The sequence below is a fragment of the Propithecus coquereli genome, unplaced genomic scaffold (assembly GCF_000956105.1).
Source record: "Propithecus coquereli isolate 6110/MARCELLA unplaced genomic scaffold, Pcoq_1.0 Scaffold378, whole genome shotgun sequence".
Classification (NCBI taxonomy): Eukaryota; Metazoa; Chordata; class Mammalia; order Primates; family Indriidae; genus Propithecus; species Propithecus coquereli.
The window spans coordinates 877,980-900,239 of NW_012149485.1; positions in this window are offsets into that span (position 1 = coordinate 877,980).

Below are 22,260 nucleotides of genomic sequence, written 5' to 3' on the forward strand. Positions count from 1 at the left end.
TATTTCATTCTTGTCAGAGAATTTAACCAGAACCATTTCTGATATTCTGTTTGTCAGTTTTCTTTGTAAACTAGTATAGATTAATCGTGGTAAATGTTCCATGAATAATGAACATTATTTTTTCTCTCCATTTCCAGAACAGAAAACTTAATCCAAACCTATTAAATCAAAGTCAATATTATTAATCACCCATATCCTTTTCTGTTTTGTACCAAAGATTACATGATGGTTTTTTGGTCTTGGTTTTGGTTTTGTTTTGGGTTTATTTGGGGCATTTTTGGTTTGTTTGTTGCCTCAACATCTAAAGGACGCAATATGTGCTCATCAATGGTGAGGAGAAATGGGATTACCCATCTCTCTCTGAATATCAAGGGGTGTGTGTGAGTTTTTTCAGAGACTCTGATATGATCTTTGGGACATTTTATACCACCTTTGTTGAGAATCACTGGGACAAATGGAAATTAGTGTCATAGCATTCATGTGAATTTTACCTTTTATCAACATAAACTGACTCCCTCTAAATAATTACATTTACCTTGTACTGTATCTTTTTACTGATATTGTCACTCCTATTCTCAGTTTTATTTTTAACGTTTCTCACTCCCTCTCTTAGTTGAAGCTTTGACAAATAGCTATAATTGGTTTTGGTACACTTTGAACCAGATCTGAGACAGATTGTCTTTTAATGGGACAATTTAATCTATTTCCACTTATTGTCATCCCTAATGTTTGGCTTTCACATATTTAACTGATATATTTAACTTCTGTCGGTCAAATCAGCTTTTGACTTAAGCAGCTTTTTGTTGCAAAATGTTTCCTCTAAGTTTTAGGGGCCACTCCTTCACCTGTCTGCCCTCATGCCCAGGCCTAGCCTGTCCCCTACTTATTTGGTGACAGCAGGGCTGACCCCCAGAGCTGCATTTCTCTCCTCATCTGGCTTCAGGCTGGGTTTGGCCAGTGGGACACATTGGCAGAAGATCGGAGAGTGGAAAGCAGGGAGAAGTCAGGGTATTTCTTCCTCCCCCTCACTGTGGCTGTATCCCTTCTGGATTCCAACTCCTACTGGGCAGCGCCCTCTCTTAGTTCCCATTTTGAAGCAGTCCTTTATAAAATTAATAAAGGGCTGCAAGATGGCAACTATGGTAGGGGCTTAAACTTTGCAAAGGCACAGGCATAGTTAAAAAAAAATAACCAGCCATTGTTCCCTAGCTTGCTTTCCTATACTTGCTTACTACACAGGAGTCACATAGCGGATGGTCATAAAGATTCTTAGCTTTCTCCATTGCTCCCAAAGATAACATCACCCTTGTGAAACCTATGGCTGGTCTTTGAGATACCTTCCAGGCCCTGCCTGCCGGTGGACAAAGTGACCCAACCAGACCAGTGGCCCATACCAAGAACTGACTCAACAGGTCTTGCGACCCCCCACCCAGGAATTGACTCAGCACAAGAAACAATTTCTACACCCCTATGATCTCATCCTGAGCCCAACCAATCAGCGATACTGATTCGCTAACCCCCTGCCTGCCAAACCATCCTTAAAAACTCTACACTCCAAATTCTCAGGAAGATGGATTTCAGAAATTTCTCCCATTTCCTCACTTGGTGCTGTGTGGTATTAAATTCCTTCTCTGCTGCAACCCCTGCTATCTCAGGGTATTGGCTCTTCTTAGTGCAGTGAGCCATATAACCTGGTTGGCAGATATTTTGAAATTTATTATGACCTAAAGAACAGCATATTACTTTCTACTCTCCTACCCCACAACTTCCTAAAATTTCTGTATGTACTCTTCTGTAGCCCTCATTTAATTATGGCTTATTTTTTTTACTTTCTTGGGTATACGTCCAACTCCCAATTAGGCTCCACATCCATCCAGGGCAAGAATGGCATCTTACTTGTCTCTACGCCCATGGTATGGAGGGCTCAATTCTCATCTAAGTGGCAAGCTAGGAGCTAAACTGATTTGGGTGGGCCCTGTAGAGGGATGGCTAGCAGGTGTGTCTCTAACCTGGCACTGCAAGTGTCCCTGAATAGTTTGCGGGGTGCGAAATAAGAATTGGGTAAAGCAGGACAAGGGGTGGTAGAAGAGGAGCCAAGTGTGGTTTCCAAATAAAGAATTATGGTCTTAGGCCAGATTTTATGGACTAGAATATAAACCAGGATACCTGAAAACTAAGAAGAAAAAGGAGCAGAAACCAGAGGACAGGACAATTGTCTCTATAGTATTTAGCATGAACTGTGGACAGACAAGCTATGTCTAAAAATCAGAGCCAGGGTGGCTGCAAAATAGGCCCTCAGTGAATGCTTATTAAATTGGCTCAACCAAAATGAATTATGAAAAGGAATTTACCCTTCAATTCTCTCAACCCTCTGCTGGAAATCCCAAAAAAAGTTATATAAAAGTTATCCTGTACCTAATAACTGGAAAAAAAAAAAAAAAGGCTTGGTGTCTAGGAGTCTAGGATTTGAAATTGCACAGACATATCACTTCAAGATCCACCCCTCATTTTGTCTGTGATCTTGGGCCGTTCACCTTCCTAGCTCAGTTTCCAGCTGTAAAATGAGGATAACGGTGCCTTTGTCACAGGGCTTTTTTGAGGATTGAATCACATATAAATTATCTAGCACACCGGAATCATTCAAGAAATGCTAGTTTCCGACCTCCCTTCATCAGGATGCCTTGGGAGTCTAATGAGGATGAGGCAGGGTTGCTTACTTAACAATTTGGAGTAAAGCAGCCCTGGTGAGCAGACGTGCATTCTTGATTTCATTACGTGCCAGAAGATGAAAATGAACAGTCCTGCAGATCATGCCCCATCCCTCGCAGCTGCCTCTCTGCTGAGGGATTTACGTTCTGTGTGATTAAGCCTGAAATGGACAGGAAGCTTTATTGTGCTGGGCTGGCAGGCGTGGAGGAGCAAATTGATAAAGATGCCTGGGTCAGTGGCAAGCTGGGTGGCTCCTAATTTATAGGAACCCATCGAGTTCCATTACTCAGCCCTTCCTTTCTGTTCCCATCTCCCCACCACCCCCAGTGGACCCTTATCTGCCCCTCCTTGCCAAATGGTGACTTATTTATGGGAGGGAAGAGGATTTACTGATAAATATGAGACATTAGCCAAACCCACAGCAAGTAAATTCCCAGAGAAGCAACATCTGGTAATTTGCCTCAATACAGCAAACATTTGCTGAACTCCCTATGCCAGGTGCTGGGACGGCAGTGATGTGGGGGACACAGGTCAAATCATGCCTCAGGGTACTCCATCGGCACTTACCCTCTCTGTCTCCTCTGCAAAAAATATAGGATCATGCCAGTTTCTGTCTCACAGTTAGTAATAGTTGCTCAATAAAAAATAGCATTTATTCTCATTGTTGTCCACCCAGGCTCCCAGATTCCAAACCTTGGCATCCTCCTTAAGAAACCCTTCTCCACTGACCACAGAAAGGCTACTGATGCCAGATTTGGAGGAAATATCCCCCTCCCCTCAGGGCAACTGTGCTAGCTCATCTCCCCTCTGAACTTTTGCCTCAGAGAAGGGGGAGGACATGGAAGGGCAGGAGGAAGGGTGCTAACATTCACTGTGAAACTACTTTGGGCCAGGCAAGATGGTAGTCATCTTAGACCATTCTAGTTAGCAGCTTCCCGGTCGGGGTCCCTGCCTTTGGTCTCACTTTTTTCCTTCAGTCCGACACGTCAGCCAAGATATATTTCTCATACACAGTTCTGATCTGATAAGGACCTGAACTAAAATCCTCAAGAGCTTTGTACAAGCTGCCCTGCGAAGGTCATTGTCTTCAGTCTGGCTGCTAAGTTCTTCCTGATCCAGTCCCAGGAGAACACCTCACACTCCTCCCACCCACCCCTCAGTCCACCGACCAGAGGGATTGCTTACATTCCAAGGAGTCACCTTTTACATTCCCCCTGCTTTTGCTCATGCTGATTTTTATTGAGATTGCCTTGAGTTTACTCATTAATTCAGGAAGGACCGACATCTTTAAGCTTTTGATAGACTCTTCCCATCCAGGTCCACAATATGTCCCTCCAATGATTCCAGCCATTCTCTGTGGTTTTTGGTAAAGTTTTATATTTGCCTTCACATAAATCTGACATATTTCTAGCTAATTGCCAAGAGTTTTAACTCTTTCTTTTTTGTCATTGTTGCTATTATGAACAGTTCCTTTTTCTTATATATGACATCTTCTAATTACATCTTTCTAATCAATAAGAATACTACCTTCAGGTTCATCTTACATTCTGCTACCTTACCAAACTCGCTTATTAGCATCAACTACTTTTAGCTGAGTCTCTTGAATTTTCTAAATACACAGTTATGTCATCAATAAATCATGACTTTTTAGTTTAAACAAGTATAGTAAACTTATCATAAGGATATTATGTTAATTTGTTTATTTTTATATGGATTAAAGTTTACAATCCTTTCCTCGTTTATTTATTTCAACTAATTTATACATTAATTCAAAATATCTTCATGTTATGAAAACACATACATACACACACTTAGCTAAGGATTACTTTTTAAGGACATGTTTTTCAAAGTAGTCTGAAAATTTAAACAATATAAAATAAATTTTTTTCATTCAATGCTGACAGGCACAGAAGTATATACATGCATGTAGCTGCAGCCTATTTTTTTCTTCTTTTCTTTTCAAAAATAACATACAGGAAAACTGGCATACAGTTCTATGAGTTGGTGTACAATTCTATGAGTTTCAACACATAACGTCGATTTGTATAACCACCACCGCAGGAGGCACCCAAGACAATTCCCAACAATTATTTTGTGCTGCCCCTTTTTAAGCCACTGCCTCTTTCCATCCCCAACCCCTAGCAACCTGTTCTCCATCACTATAATTTTGCCTTTTCCAAAATGTCATATTAATGGAATTATACAAACCACTGCATTTTGGATCTTCCTTTCTAATATTTGTATCTCCTTTTCTATTTTTCTTGTCTTACTGCTTTGGCTAGGATGCCATTGGATTCCATCAGTTTATTTGTGCCTCCTCTGCTAGACTTTAAGATTCCAATGAGTGTGGATAGTGTCTCCTTTGGCACCTAGACCAACTGTTATCCAATGGAGGTGCTCACTCTGTGTTTGTGGAATACACAAAGGCATCACTGTCAATAGATGGGCTTCCTTTGGGGCCATCATGCAAGCTTCCCATAAACCAAAACCCTATTCCAAGAAAGGGGTAAATTCTAGTGCTTAGCTGACTAATGGGCCTGGAAAGAAGTCCCCAGGCCCAGTTTCATTAATTAATTTGTCAAGACACAAAGAAAAAATGTTGCCTATTATATGCTCACTGTGCCACATGGAACTGTCAGCCTCTAATTAGAATTAATTAGCTAATGTGGGTTTCAAACTTAGAAGACAAGGAGCTCTGCCTGTGTTCTCAATTGGTGTTAATTATGGAAACCTGTTTCAATCCAAAGACTCACTCACAGCACGGAGACGCTCCTTCCCACACAAGTGGGCTCCAGGAGGTAACGCGTGTGATGCTGGCTGACAGTCAACAGGACCCTCTTGGGTTGAGATCTTGGGGAGAGGAAAGCTCATGCTCTCTGGGGAGCATTATTAATGCTTCCTTTTCAAAAGGACTTTTGTGAAGAATTCAGGATACTCTGTCAATCCCAAGAGTTCCAAATTCAACAGGCAAATGGCAATCAAATTAGGAGGGGCTGGGTCTAGAACCAGATGCTCTCATTCAGTGGGGCAGCAGAAAGGCACCCCAAACCACTTGAGGGGTCCATGTGAGAGGTCTCAATCCAAAAGACACATCTCCCTTCCTAGATTGTGTGAGATGATTGCTTCTTGTACTTGCCAAAAAATGAATGTAACAAGCCTTCCTGTCTTGAGAGAAGTTTGTTATATTTCACACAGAAAACTATATTAGGAGAGCATATGTAGTAGGAGTTCCTGCTTGCCTGGTTGTCAGTGCTGGCCTCCCATAACATGGGAGTTTTCTTGGGTTTTTCTTCCTTTGTTTCATAGCCACTGGTAGATCTGGATCCATCTACCTATCCAGGTCACGGCCAGAGCAAGGGTCAGAGTTTGCATTGGTGCTGCTTAGACAGCACGCAGATCTACTTTCCACAGTTGTGACAAGTCCTACTTTATCACTCCTGTAACATACTATGCCTCTTGCTCAATGGCTATTCAGGGCCAGGTATACAGTTGGTCTCCTAACAAATGTGACAGGGTAGGTTGATGATTGGCCTATGGTAACAGTTTCAGAATCAAGCATTTATTTCTACCCTAACCTTGGCACCAGGGAAAAATAATAAGGCATTAAAAAGATAAATAATTTTTAAAATAATTTTTAAAACTTGGGCCCTCTATTGGCCAGTCTTAGATATAATAAAAGTGAGCTGAGGAAAAAAAAGGCAGGGGAGGGGGGCTCAATGTTTCTTCTGTCCCACAGCAAAATAGCAAATCTATTTCCTCCCTTGAAGGCTGGATCCTTCCTAATTTGAATGGGTTCAAATTAGAGCTAAACCTGCAGGTAAGGGCTCTAGGAGAGGACTAAAGCATACATATTAATACGCATTCGAAACACCTGGATATGGTGTTAAAATGCAGACTCTGACTGGGTGGGTCTGAGATGCGGCCAAAGGTTCTGTTTCTAAGAGGCTCCCAGGCAACGATGATGCTATGATAGACCACACGCTGAGTGACAAGGTGTATTAGATTCCTATTGCTGCTGTAATAAATTAGCTCAAACTTAGGGGCTTAAAACAACACAAATTTAACCTCCTACAGTTGTGTAAGTCAGAAGGCTGAAAATACTTCTTACAGGGCTAAAAAAAGAAAAGGTGTCAGCTGGGCTATGTTCCTTCCGGGGGATCCTGGGGAGAATCCCTTTCTTGCCTTCTCCAGCTTCTAGGGGTTTCCACCATTCCCTGGCTATGGCCCCTTCCAGCAATGACAGCATTCCGACCTCTGCTTCCAACACCACGTCACCTCTTACAAAGACCCTTGTGGTTACATTGGCCCCATATGACAATCCAGGATAACCTCATCTCAAGAGCCTTAAGCACAACTGCAAAGTCCCTTTCACCATGTAAGGTAACATATTCAGAGATTCTGGGGATTAAGTCTTGAACATTTTTGGGATGAGTGGAATCATTATTCCATCTACCACACAGGCATTAATGAACCTGAAGAAAATGGCAAAGGAACACAGGTGGTGATCCAGGTAGATGGACGGTCAGTGTTTGAAGTCGGGTTGGGATCACACAATGAAGAGAGGCTACAAATAGACAGTATTTGGAGTTCCCAGCATTCAGGCACATGGTGGGAAGGCATGATAGCTGCTGGGGAGTCTGACAGCAGGTGCTGGATTCTAGGATTAGATAAAGACAGGTCTGCAGGGATTGCAAGGGGGCACAGCCAGGGGCTTGGGGCTGACCAGCGCTAGAAGAGATGGAAGGCTTAACTTGCCACGTGGCTGTTCCAAGTCACATTTAACTAAAGAAAAAGAATCTCAAACATTCTTGGCTTCTCTCCCTCACTAGCTCAACTCCCAGCAGGATCTGCTTCTCCGACTCTAATTATGACCAGCAAAGGGGAACTGGTTGGCAAAGTGTAAATGACAGGAGCCTTGAGGGAAAGTGACCATATCAGTTCAGAGTTCCTAATGGCCAAGAAAAGGCTGGACACATCCTGAAACTGAAAGAAGCTTTCAGAAAGTCCCGATTAAGACTGGCATAAGGATGTGGCAGAGAAGGTGACTCATGGCAGCTCTCAAAGCCCCAGCTCTTACGACGTGTGCCCCGGGGAGACAGGAAGAGCCTATACATAGGGATCTCTCCAGGGGCTTGAGATTTTCAAGGTCAGGCAAAGATAAAAACTGGGCATATCCCCAAGGGGTGATTGGTATGAGGGTGACACTGAATGGTAGAAATGGATGGGGACACTAAAGCCCCAAAGAACTAGGGCTGAAAAATTGTTGAAAACAAAATAGGTTTTTCTGGCTCAATGTAAAAGACCAAGAAGGTCAAGCAAGGGATGAAGCCAGTGCTTGGGTCTTGTGCTGGACATTCTCCGCCACCCACCCCTGCCCCCACTCTGCCCCTGCCCTGCTGCGAATCCCAGGAAAGGACCTCGGTGGGCTCCAGCACCGACTTCTCTTGCTCTCTGGTTTGGGCAAGGCTTCGCTAATGAGAAACACGGGCAGGAGATAGAAGGGTGGAAGTAGAGGAAAGCCAAGGTATTTATTTTCCAGCTCCATCCCTGCTGGACCAGAGTGGGCCACAGCTCCTGTTAGACAGCCCTCTGCTAAAGTTCTAGCTCTCTTCTGGCTGCTGGTCACTGTACCCAGCAGGGTGGGGATAGAGCCAGATGGGGAACCTCTCTTCTGACCCCAGGGCCAGTCACCATTTCCTCCATCACTACTGTGGACCTCCCTGGATCTTGGGCTCCCAAGATAGTCACCAAGGAGCATTGCTCATGACTTTAGACACTTTTCAAGGCCACGCATATTGGCTTGTCAGACCATAGCAGCAAGAGCCAACAATGATCACAGACTTACTACATGCAGGGCACTGTTCAGTCACGTGCCTTAGATTGACCCATCTAATCCTCGCTGCAATGCTGTGTCCTTCAATGTCCTACGTATGAAATGGATGCAGAGGTCAGCTGTGTTCTCTGCCCTTCAGGAAACTCAAAGTCTGGAGAAGGAGACAAGCAAGCTCATAGAAATCTCAGCGCATTTAAATAAAACAACAGTATAACTTTGGTAAGGATTTGCTACATGTCAGGTCTTCCTTTGGATTATTTGACTTGATCTTTCACAGCCATGCTACGAGGTAAGGGAGTATTATTAGCATTTTTGCAGATGGGGAAACTCATGCTTAGAGAACTGGTGTGACTTGCAAATGGAAGTGGTTTCAGAGATACTGAGCACAGGTCATTCTGACTCCAGAGCTAGTACTTTTAGCCTTCTCATCACATCGTACCACCTGTATGTGAATGAGTGTGTCAATGTTGCCCAAGAGGGAGCATTACCCTTGGCTTATGGAGAAAATAGGCAGTCTATATATACATATATGGATATATCAATATATATGTTGGATGGATCATATGGAGAAATACAACTTTAATAGAAGAGCAATTAGCAAAACACTAATTGGCTAAATAGCTATTCCCTAAGGATTAGGATCCGTCTGGTATAGAGGTCTCCAATGGTGTTCAGGCCAGTTAAGGGGCAGACAACCTGTGGGGGTGTTGGAGTTAGACACACACTGTTTGGCACCTCAGTGCGGTAGGTACAAGGTTGTGGCTGTCCCCACCCTGGGCTGACAGCTCCATGGCACATTGGCCTGGTGGGGTGCCTCTGTCTCTTGCTCCCTATCCAGATATCCATCCTGGGCAAGAAAGCTGCAGTTCCTTGGGAGCTGCCCGTCCACCGTGGTGGGACAGCGGGACATGGGAAGGGGAGATTGGTTCCCCAGCACCTTTAGTCAGGTTCCACATTTTCATTTTGCAAGTTTTGCCTAATGTGCTTTACAAATTCTGTAGCCAGCCCTGATGGTGTGCCACAGGGCTTTGACTTCATTCTTGGATTAATCCTGTCCCAAATTATTGTTAGTTACTTGTACAAAGATACAACAGCCTAGTGATACATGTGTAAATGTCAGGCAGAAAAAAAAAAATTAGAGACATTGAGAACAATGAGTTTTCTGCTCATTCTCAGGAATATCATTCTATCCATCAGTGGGAGAATGATTTTTACCTAATAGAGATCTAAGGAGTTGCACCTTGGGAGCGTGTTCCTTTGTCACTGGAAATATTCAAGCAGTGACATGGGCAGGTTGTGGTGTGAACTCCCCCAGGATGGGTGAATGGAGAGGGTGTAAGGCTGTGAGTTTCCACCTCTTTTGCCCAAGGCAGGTATTCTAAGTTCTTCGAACTAAAGGCTTGTTTTTCTCCTGGCTGGGTCTGGCTCCTGGGTCTTGTCCTTCATGCCATGTCTGGTGCCCCACTCAGCACACCCAGCACAGTGCCTCTGACCGGCCTTGCTCCCTACCCATCGGTGCTGCCCTCCACTCACCACCTCTCAGGTGACAGGTCTTCCTGTATCACCATCTCCCTTCCCCCTCTTCCCAGGTGCCCCCACTCTCGGCCTGACACCCCTCCCTCCACCATGAGCACCGTTGCTTCTATGGGAGCCAATGTTCAGGCATGGATATGTCTACAAACTGAGACTCATTTAAAAGTAAACAAGATATATCCAAAGCTTGAAAAATTCCCCCAGTTGGAGTTTATCAAAGTCTATCTTCCTTTTAGAAAGCAATTTAGCCTGAAGCAAATTCTGTCTTTATAGTCTTGGGTAGGGTAGGAAGCAGCTCAGGTCTGGGTGGGGAGGTGGGGAGCTCAGATACCAGTCCTAGTTCTTTGATAAAGTATGTGTGGTTTTTGGTAAGTCGTTTCTCCTCTCTGAGCCTTGGTTTCCTCAATTGGGCTGGATTAAGAGCTCACTCAAGATCCTTCTGATTTTATAATTGCATTTTATTTTGTCATGTTCTGTTTGGGCCTCTGGGGCACAATGATTTCCAATTATCTATAAAGGGAATTATCCTAAAATAGTCCTGGAGCCCAACAGCCATGCCGACCGCTGGAATGAGAGCTCTGGCTCCGTATATATAATTCACCATTTCACCCCCAAAGCAGCTCTTCCTCCCGTATCCATCCTGACTGGCTCCATCCATCCAGTAACCTAAACTTGGTCATCACCTAGACTCTTAGAGTCCTCATTCTCTGTCATCCCCCGCAGCTGGTCAGTCACCAAATTCTACCCATGCTCGCTGTACAAAATCTCTTGCGTCTGAGCTTTCTTCTCCAGCCCCCCACTGATCCTGCCCACTTCAGGCCCCTATCAACTCGCTCAGATTTTTGGAACAGCCTTCTACCTGATTTCCTGACTCTAATGCCAGCTGCCAGAGTTAAAACCCCAAAACACAAAATTATGCTCGACACCCCCCAAGAACCTTCAGTGGCTCCCCACAGTCTAGAAAACAAGACCCAAACTTAGAGCTTGCCCTTCAAGGCTCTTTGTGATCTGAAACCCTGTCTATATATCTGTCAGAGGCTCAAAACTGATGCTGACAATAATAATACATCTAACTGCTGACTTTTGTGCCAAGCTCTGTGCAAGAACTCGACATGGAATATCTCAAGCCACGGCTCAGTGAAGTCATTCCGGGGGCAGATGTCTCCAATCACTCCTTGACTTCAAGAGACTTGAAATATTTTGAATTCTGGTGTGTCCTCTCAATTCCAGCATCCATGTATCCCAAACCTCAAATTAGAGATGTTACTTTAATTGACAGAAAAAATCCAGGTCCCTATCAAGAGAACCATGAAAATGCAGAATAATGTGGGGGCAGGTATCCTAAAGCAATTAGCTGAGAACAAAGACAAACCATTATGTAAACACATAACCATTTAGCTTCATGCAGATTGCGGTCAAGATACCAAGAACTAGGGGAGGGAATTAAATTCAAAATTTTTTTGCAGGCTCTTCTTCCAGTGCATTCTAATCCTCTTTGAAAATTAGGCTTCCATATGGTTAATATTAGAGCTCTGTGGCATTAGGAATCTGCAGCCTTAGCTCATTAATACTCATTAACAGGAAAAGCTCATAATAATAACCCTTCACATCTGTGCAGCCCTTTATGGTTTTAAAGTTATGCCATATGCATTATCTCATTTAATTGCCTTTAATCATTAGGATTTAGGGTCTGGCTAAATATGTTCACTGATTGAGGATAGGGACACCCCCACTCAGGGATCACAGAGAAAGATGAGAAGACCAAGGGGTGCCTGGGATGTAATGGGGAGATGCAGGGGGTGAATCAGTTAAGCGTAAGGCTCTGAGTTACAGAATATTTTTAAAAGGAATTCTGTCAATGCTGCTAGCAAGGAAATAAAAGAATAGGAACAGACATCGCAGAGGGCTGCCTAGAACAGATCTGGCTTTAATGAGCAGGTAAGAGTTAACTTATAATGAGAACATCAGAGTGTAACCCACCAAAGGCTGGGCTTGGCTTCTTTTGCAGCGATGTGCATGAAAAACCATACATTCTCTGTCTGGATAAATATCTTTTTTGCCCTTGGCCTTTATTTTCTCCATAAGCCAAGAGTAATGCTCCCTCTTGGGCAACATTGACACACTCATTCACATACAGGTGGTACAATGTGATGAGAAGGCTAAAAGTACTAGCTCTGGAGTCAGAATGACCTGTGCTCAGTATCTTTGAAACCACTTCCATTTGCAAGTCACACCAGTTCTCTAAGCTTGAGTTTCCTCATCTGTAAAGATGCTAATAATACTCCCTTACCTCATGGCGTGGCTGTAAAAGATCAAATCCAATGATCCCAAGGAAGACCGGACATGTAGCAAACCCTCACCAAAGTTGTACTGCTGTTTTATTTAAATGCACTGAGATTTCTATGAGCTTGCTCGTCTCCCCCTCTAGGCTTTGAGTGTCCTGAAGGGCACAGAACACAGCTGACCTCTGCATCCATCTTGTAGGAAGCACAGTGAAGGACAACCCCACAGCACTGCAGCAAGTATTAGACAGGTCAGTCTAAGGAATGTGATTGAACAGTGCCCTGCACCTAGTAAGTCTGTGATCATTGACAGCTGGAACTCCTGAAACTCTGGTGCTTGTTGCCATGATCTGTCAAGCCAATATATACGGCCTTGAAAAGTGTCTAAAGTCATGAGCAATGCTCTTTGGTGAATATCTTGGGAGCCCAAGGTCCAGGGAGGTCCACAGTAGCTGATGGAGGAAACAGTGACTGGCCCTGGGGTCAGGAAAGAGGGTTTCCCAGCTGGCTCTTCCTCCACCTTGCTGTGGAACCAGGCAGCTTACTTTTGCTCTCCAGTCCTCCATTTCCCCATCTGTTAATTGGGAATAGAGAAGAAGGTTCCCAAAGGGCCTCCCAACTTGAGACAGTCCACTACAGGGCAGGAGTTGTGCATGGTTTGGATGGAGCTGTGCATGGGTTTGGATGGACCTGCCTTCTAGTCCTGGAGGTGTGTTAACCCAGAAAATACACTGAATCTTTCTGAACTCCAGTTGCATCCTGTGTAAAAGGGAAATGATACTGTCTGCATTGAAAATTTTTAAGGATTAGATGAAGTGAGATATGAGAGCAATGACAGTCTCAGTCTTTGGAAACACACGGGATAACTGGGTATCCTTCCAACCACCATACCTGTGGATAATATCAAGCTCACAGGTTAGGTTCTGAAGGTGTGGGCCCCAGATCAGCAGCATCGGCATCACCTGGGAACTTGTTAGAAATGAAAATTTTCTGATCCCACCTGAGAGCTACTGAATCAGAAATCCAGCCTTCCCGGTGATTCCAATGCATACTCCAGTTGGAGAACCACAGCTCAATAAAGCTCGGTGGTGGGGACATGAGCTGCATTCATTAAATGGAGGCAGCTGGAGCAATGGAGTTCAGAAGTCTGGGTTCAGATTCTGACCCCACTACTCACTACTTATGGTTCCCTGAACAAATGATTTACCATCTGTAAGCCTTGATTTCCTCACCTTCAAATGGACATAATAATGAGCATCCCTGCAGGTGCTTCTAGTTTCTCAGGGATTACAATACCTCCTAGAGTGACTTTGAGGAGTTAACATTCACAGAGGAATACCTGGGCCTTGCATAGAGTTTCTGGAGATCCAGCTGCCAAATTTTTATTTACTTTCCTCTCCCTTCTGGCCAAATAATTATCTTCATATTTCCCTGAAAATATCCAGTTCTTTTCACCTTTGCAATTTGTTCATGCTGTTCATTTTACCTTGGTGTTTCTCAAATTTTAATATGGCATATGAAGTACTTGGATATCTTATTAAAATGCAGATTCTGATTCCTTAGGTCTGGGTGGGCTTGTTATTTCTAAAAAGCTCCAAAGTGTTGCTGATGCCACTAGTTAAGGGATCGTACTTTAAGCAGAAAGGGTCTAGCCAACACGGCCATCTCCCAATTTCCAACTGATAAAGTCCTATATATTCCACCACCCACCTCTAATACTACAGCCTCCACTGAAACACTGACACGTTGGAGTATGGAGAGAGCCATTAGGGGAAAGAACACCTCAACAGTCCTGGCATGAGGTGATCTGTGCCCCAGCTAGGGAAGAAGCAGTTGGCAGAGAACATGATAGAGAAGTTAGAGCAAAGGTCTTGGGTTTATTGACCAAAGAGTTGTAGGGAACACCAGCTTGAGCAGATATACCCATTGAGTCCGAGACTAATGGAGGGGGAGCAGGTAAGTAGGGTAAGGAGCCTGTAATCAACTTGGGCATGATGGACACACTGGGCTTGGGGGGGGCCTGTGGTTCACCCAGCCACAGATGTCCAGTAGCCACTTGGATATTTGGGTCTGGAGCTCAGCAGAGAGGTCTGTGCTAAAGACTGAAATCTGGAGGTCGCCTGCATGCAGAAGCAGTCATAAATATGGCTGAGATTGTCCCGAGGAGGATGGAGAAGGCACCAGAACTATCTGTGTGGGCAGCAGGGTGCATGCACACACCTGTTCATGACTGTCCTATCCCAACACCCTATATAAGTCTGTTCTTTACACCCATCTCTCCCCATCCCAACCCAACCTGGGGGTGGGGGGGGTGTGGTTCTGTGAGGATGGAGATCTGGAGAGGGGCTTGGATATCCGCTTGGTGGAGATAAGTGTGAGAATTTTGGAAGTGGTTAAATTTGGATTTGAACCTCGGTTCTGCCACCTACTAGTTGTATGACCTCACACATGTTGACTCCTTGTTGTTACCTGTAAGATAAGAGCAACAATACTCAACCAAGTGGACAGATGGGGTCTCAGTGTGATACATGCGTGTTTACCATGTGCTTCCTGGCATCCAGGAGGTACTCAGGAAATGTGAGTTTCCTTCTCCTTTCCCTCCCCTTGCTAGCCCAAGGCCAAGAATTAAGTGATTCTCGGTGATGACATTCTTGAGTAGTGGCCATTTTTAAACCTATACTCTATGGGGCCCAGGATGCTTGACCTACCCAAAGCATAGATTTATTTGACCATTTTTTTATGTTTCACCAAGGGACAGAGACCCATGAACCTCTCTTTTGCCTCATCCTTAGGCCTGTACCTGGCCCTTTAAGCTGCTCATATATCCAAATATTATATCCCATTATAAAAAATTTGTTGAATGAATACATTTACATATGAGAAATCCCAGGCTCAGAGATGTCAAGAAACTTGCACAAGCTCACACTACTGCCTCAAATCCAGAGTCACATAGTTGAGTGTAAAGCCCATGAAATTTTCACTTTTCAATAACACTTGAACTTGTTCTCACTTGAGTAAGACTTCCAATTTATTTTTACTTTTCATTCTGCTTCTCTCAAGCCAAAGTTTATGGTCCGAAAATGGATCTAAATGGCTTCTGCACTTGCCAAGGTCATTTCCTATCTGTCCAAGAGCAGAGTTCTGCCCAGGAGTCATTTTGCGTTGAGGCCGCCTCTACTGACCTTGCTGTGGGGAAGTTTTCCCTGGAGTCTAATGGACTTCAGGGGTCAATGCTGTTTTTTCTGGCTTTGTGCTGCTTCTTATTAATGTGATAACTCCCTCCCAAGGACAAAGCTCTAGTCAAAGTGGTTGATATTGCATTATGCTCTTGAGAACTAGAAAGCAATTCACAGCAACAAGAACAAAAAACAGATGATGTTAGGAAACAAGTAGGGCAGCTCCGTTCCTCATGTCTTCAATTGGGCTTCCTAGGAGGGGGTAAACAGCATGGTCCTTCTTCCTTCTCTACCCCTCTGGCTGTCCCCTCCTACTTCAGAGCTGAGCTGGGCCTCCACCTGCCCATCAGACATCCTGGCATTATTATCAACAGCCGGCATCCTCCTAAGATCTGTTGGGCTTTCTTGATTTCAGAGATAATTGCATGCTCCTGCCAACAGGTCTCTACTTCCTAAAACCTTTCATTAAACAAGACAAAGCACCAGCTCAGGGCTCATGGTTCAAGCTTAACAGCATTCGACCCAAGTGCCAGTTCATAACTAGAAGGCAGAGACAGTGTTTGCTTATTAATAATGCACTAGCTATAATCACCAGGCTGCCGCAATAGCAGCACACTCATGGCTCCTTTGGTCTCTATCATATACTACTTTCTAACCTGAAGCCACACAGAAGAATTTGAAAAGGCCTAGGCAGTCTTGCCCAAATGTTAAGAGGCAAGCAGTCTACAGATCTCCAAACTAACTTAATGAAGAGTTTGTAATTACCTATGTGTGTGGTTATCTGATTAACACATTAACTGCCATGTGAGTTGTATTTAACACTCACGCTAGTTTTGAGCCTGGGGTCTTGCGAAGCATATGTAACTGACACACCTCTTTACCCCGGGAGCCACATGGCGCGCAGCCAACTCACGCTGCCATGCTGTAGCATACATGTTATGTGATGGGTGGCCCCCTGGGCAAAACCCTGCAGTTGTTTCATAAAAATCTTACTTGTTGATGTTCTTATTGTTACAATTAATACTGACCATTTAACTGCATATAACTCAAGTACAAAAAACAATAAAAAAATAACAAATTTTTCATTAAATAAGAAAGGATCATCTTGTTTTCAAAGTTTTTATTCTATTTTTGTAATAAAACCCCATAGCCCCACGGAAAAAAATTTTTTTCCAGTGTGGCAGTTAGTGTGTTAGAAGTCCATCTTGTTGGCCGGGCGTGGTGGCTCACGCCTGTAATCCTAGCACTCTGGGAGGCCGAGGAGGGTGGATTGTTTGAGCTCAGGAGTTAGAAACTAGCCTGAGCAAGAGCTAGACCCCGTCTCTACTAAAAGGACAACTAAAAATATATAGAAAAAATTAGCCGGGCATGGTGGCACATGCCAGTAGTCCCAGCTACTATGGAGGCTGAGGCAGAAGGATTGCTTGAGCTCGGGAGTTTGAGGTTGCTGTGAGCTAGGCTGACGCCATGGCACTCTAGCCCAGGCAACACAGTGAGACTCTGTCTCAAAAAAAAAAAAAAAAAAGTCCATCTTGTCCACTAGGCTGTGGACTCCATGAGGACAGGGCGGGTGCCTATTTGGTTTACAATAGCTACCTGGTATTTATAGCATGAGTGAATGAATAAAAGATGTATGTGGAAAGGGTGGAACTTCTATCCTGTCTCTTTATGCTGCTAACAGCCACGAGGCATGCCGGGAGCCAGTGGGGAGGAAGCTAGAACAATTGAGGCATGGGTTGCTAAACTAACCACAGCAATCTGGCCCCTGTGAGAGTTGACAGCCAGAATCATGTGGTCTGAAGAGGGTCGTGAACCATCTCTCCCTAAAAGTCCAAGCTGATGTTCCCTGAGTATGTATAATAGCAGACATGTTTCACGGTGGCAACAGCTGGGATTGGGTGGTTCAATGGTCAGAGAGGCCTGTGTCACCGCTATCTTGTGTTACCAACTTCCATCACGGTACGTACCACCTGCCTTTGCCCAAATAAGTGAACCCGATCTATTTCCCAGTACCAGCAACAGTTACACCCATGTGAACTCCCAACCAGAATCATGTTTGACCCCGAGCAGGAGCTAGTCAATTCTGCACCAGGAGCGCTCCATTCCCAAACAGCAGCCAGCACGACAGGAAGTGGAATCAAGATCAGAACAAAAGAGGGAAGCAGAAGGGAGCTTTAGCACACGTTTCTGGGTGTCCTACCCATGGCCCCTCACCCCGAACCACACCAGTGCTGCACCTCCAGCTGCCAGCACCTGCAGTTCTTTCCTGGGGCTTTCTCCGCTTCCAAAGCTCATTTGTGCCCATCTGAACGGCAGACCAGGAGGTGTTAGGACGTTAATGCCTCCTCCCCCTACTCCCCCAGCCCCCTCAACCAAAAATTGATGGGACTTGGTGCGTAAATACCCCAGTTCTCTCACTCACCCTTCAAGTGGGACAACTCTGAGGGGTGTTCTACGCTGGTTCCCAGACACTCCCCAGCGGGTCAGGCTCCAGTCACCACGGCTTTGATAACGCACCTTTTATTAGCTGCCTTTCCTTCCCAGTTTCTCTTTCCCACTCCCCCTCCACACTTCCTGGAGAGATCAACTCTCAAACTACAGCCACTTATCTTTGCCTCAAGTTCTCTTCTGGAGAAATGTAAACCAGTACAGCATTGTATGTGCAAAGGCCTGGACTGAGGAAACAGAAGGTGAGTTTGGAGAACAGCCAGTGGTGTTTTGTGGAGACAGAACAGAGCCCAGGAGATGAGAACAGGGGAACTGAGGCAGGAGGCTGGGGGCAATCCTAGGGGCTTCTTGCACCAAGCTGAGGAGTCTGGTTTTGTCTAAGGGCAATTTCCATCTGTTGCCTGGGGAACAGTGCTACAGACACCCACACGAGAATGGCTCTTCGGGTCAAAAGGGATTCAACGTCATATAATCCTGTCCCCACCCAAATTTGAATCCCTTCCATAGCACCCCCAGGTCTACTTGAATGCTCCCAGTAGACTGAGAGCTCTCTCTCCCACCAAACTGTTCCTAACAGCCAGGTCTGATTACTACTAACTAACTTCAAGAAAGTTCTAGAAATATCTCCCTCGTTTCCGTTTTGTTTTGTTTTGTTTTGTTTGAGATGGTCTCGCACTGTTGCCTGGGCTAGAGTACCGTGGCATCAGCCTACCTCACAGCAACCTCAAACTCTTGGGCTCAAGTGATCCACTTGCTTCGGCCTCCGGAGTAGCTGGGACTACAGGTGCGCACCACCACGCCTGGTTAATTTTTTCTATTTTTAGTAGAGACAGGGTCTCACTCTTGCTCAGGCTGGTTTCGAACTCCTGAGCTCAAACAATCCTCCTGCCTCGGCCTCCCGGAGTGCTAGGAGCCCTCCCGTGTTTCTTAGAGCTAATTGTTCTAACCTATGAAAGTCCATCAGTATATAAACTGTCTCCTCCTCACTCTTCTCTCCTCCAGCCTCAGTCTCTCTACCTCCTCCCACCATTCTCAGTGTAACAAGGTCGCTTGTCCCTGCCCCATCTGGGACCCTGTCCTCTGCATGTACTTAGACTTCCAGCTTTGGGAATGATATTCTGGGTGTGATCTAACCAGCCCACAGCACAGGAGGCTTCCAGGATCTGCTTCCAGAGAGTGTCCCCTGCTCACTAGCCCAACGTAACAACACTCATCACATCCCTGACCCACGGAAGCTGTCAACTAAAACCACTTTCAGCCCCTCATTTGTTCATTCATTCAACATACATTCTACTGCATACTTACCATGTGCTACACACTGTTTGAGATGGTAGGTATGGATCCACGGAGTTTTTAAAAACCCCTTCTCTTATGAAGTTTATATTCTACAGCAGGAGTCAGCAAGCCACTGCAAATCTGGCCTGCTGCCTGTTTTTGTAAATAAAGTTTTATTGGAACACAGCCATGCCCATTTGTTTGTTTACATATCAAGTTTGTTTTCACGCTACAGCAGCGAAGTAGAGTAGTTGTGACTGAGAGCACATGGCCCACAACGCTCAAAATGTTTCTCTCTGTTCTTTAACAGAAAACGTTTGCTGGTCCTCAGTCTAGAGGACCACCCAGAATGCTAGACACTGGAGACACAGCAGTGAAGAGACAAAATCCCTGCTCTCTCACAGCTTGTGTTCTAGAAGCCTGCTACATACCAGGCACTGTTTGGGGTACTGGGGATTCTGCAAAGAGCAGTCAAAGTATCTTCCCTATGGAATATTCCAGAAGGCTTATTAAATGCCAGGCTCTGTGCATTAGAGGTGAACCAAATTGACAAAATCCTTATCTCCATGGACTTCTCGGTTTGGTTGGGGATAAGGTAATAAACAAACAAAAACAGATCTTTAGGTGATAAATAAATGCTATTTAAAAGCAGTAAGCAGGAGCTGGGATGTCCTTGCATGGACTGCCATCCTTGGTCTCTGCAATCCTACTGAGATGTGAACAAGGACGTAGCCAATGCTGCTGATTCTGTGTCCACTGCAGGGGCCTGGCCTGACCCCAAGCCCTAAGCAGGCAGTGCCTACAGATGCCCAGCACACCTTGTGTGTCTTCTCATTCTCCTCCTTTCAAAAGCAGAATGGCTAGATGGGTGTGTGTGTCTAACACTTTAAGGGAACCTTTACTGCTTCTTTTAACTAAAGTATTTTTCCACACAAGCTCCCCTGTTCAAGTATTCCTTCTAATTACCATTTTCCTTTTACTGTGTGTTGTGTAGAGCTGCACAGAAGTAAGCTCATGGTGAGCAGGAGCCCCCGGGGTGGCAGGGAAAATAAAGCCTGACTATTAGGGGGCTCGGTGAAGCGGCAGCTTCTACATCTTCCCTGCAGGGGGGAGAAACGGCCCAGAAACTGCACTGCACCAGGCCAGACACAGCTCAGTAGGACCTGGCTCTGAGACAGCTTTGTAAGGTAAGAAAATACCATTGGCTTTGAGAGGTTACGGAGGCTCTATCCAGAAGCCCGGAATGTAGAAATTTTAAACGACTCTGTGGATTAAGGCACCACCAGCTGTTCCACCAGGACCTGATTTCCTCACACATGCTTTGTGTGCAAGAAACACATAGGCAGGGAGCGCCTACGGTGAGGCTTGGATATGTCAAGCCCTTGTGAGTGGAGCACACGTAGACAAGCACTTAGGACGGCGTGCCTGGAAAACAGTATGCGTGTTTGTTGTTGTGATGATACCCGGGCGCTGCCTTCATTTATTCATTCATTCATCCACTCGATCTTCCAGCGAACCTCAGTTGAGGGTCAGAGATGTCCCAGATGACTGGAAATAGAGATGTCCAGGAGTGAGATGCAGGGGTGGGGGTCAGGGGGGAAAGATTGCTGGCTTGCATTCCTTAGAAGGATGGTGTTGCCGTGCACTGAGACCAGAAACCAAGGAAAGGTGTGCGTTGGGAGGGGTTGGGTCATGAGTAGGCTGGGAGCACGGTGAGTAGAGATGGCTGTGCAGATCCCAGTAGAGACATTCACTGGGCAGTTGGGTATGTGGCTTGGGGCTCAAGGAGAAGCCTGGAAAGGCCTGGTCAGTCCTAGGCTGTGACACGGGGCCACCCGAGCATCTCCTCCCACAGAGCTGGCCTGGTGCTCAGAGGAGACAAGAGAGGTTACTGGGACCCTGGGTGTGTCAGCATAGACCAGCATTCAGAGTGTCATTGTTTAACTGAAGACCAAGGGCAGTGATCAGCCTTGGGCCTCTGACCAGGAAGCAGGTGGGACCCATCTGATAGGCCACATTTCATTCATCTATGTATACATTGATACACACACACACACACACACACACACACACACACACGCACACATCCCCAGTGTACTCTGTAGCCAGGCTCTGTCCCAAGTGCTTTACAGATGTTAATTCATATCCTTGCGGTAACTCCACGATCAGTTTATATTATTCAATTTTACAGATAAGGAAACTGAGACACAGAGAGGTTAAGTCACTTGCTTACAGTCTCACAGCTATTAAGTGACAAAACTCAAACCCAGGCATTCTGGCTCCAGGGCCTCTGCTCTCAACTGCTGTGCTTTTGCTGCCTTCCCAGCACCAGGGCAGCTCCTGCACAGGCCAAAGAAATGTCCCCAGCCCCCACGCCCAGAGCTGGCTGGGCTCACGGGAGGGGTGCAGGTCTCCTCTGCCAAGGCCACAGGGAGCCCCTCCCCTGGATCCCCTCCCCGTGTGCCCCTCTCCTCAGCCAGAAGCCCTGGGCACAGCTACAGGGACTGGAGTCTTGGCAACAGGACGTTGGCTCAGACTGCCTTGGTGTGGGCCACCTCCTCTAGCTTTATTAGTCGTCTTTTAAAATAGACTTTTCTGTTTCAAACACCTCCACTTACCACTTGCTGAGCATCTTTCAGCACATCCACCGTGTTTCCCTGTCATCATATACGCTGTGCGGAATATCACAGACATGCCGACTTTTTGTGAAATCGCAGCCTCTGGAGAGAGACTTCTCTTTTCCTCTTTTAATTATGTCATTTTCCAGTTGGCCTTTTTCTTTTTGAAAGGTGAGCCTCTGATGACTGATTGTGTGACCGTTAATTTCAACATTTTGATCACACTTACCAGACCGAGGCAGGAAGAGTCTTCAGCTGATCGTGCGGTTTCACCTTCTTACTTTGCAAATGAGGAAACCGTGTCTCGGAGAGGAAGCTCGGCTTGTCTGAGATCACACAGCCAATTAGTGGCCAAGCTGGGGCTGAAACGTGAACCAGTTAATCTT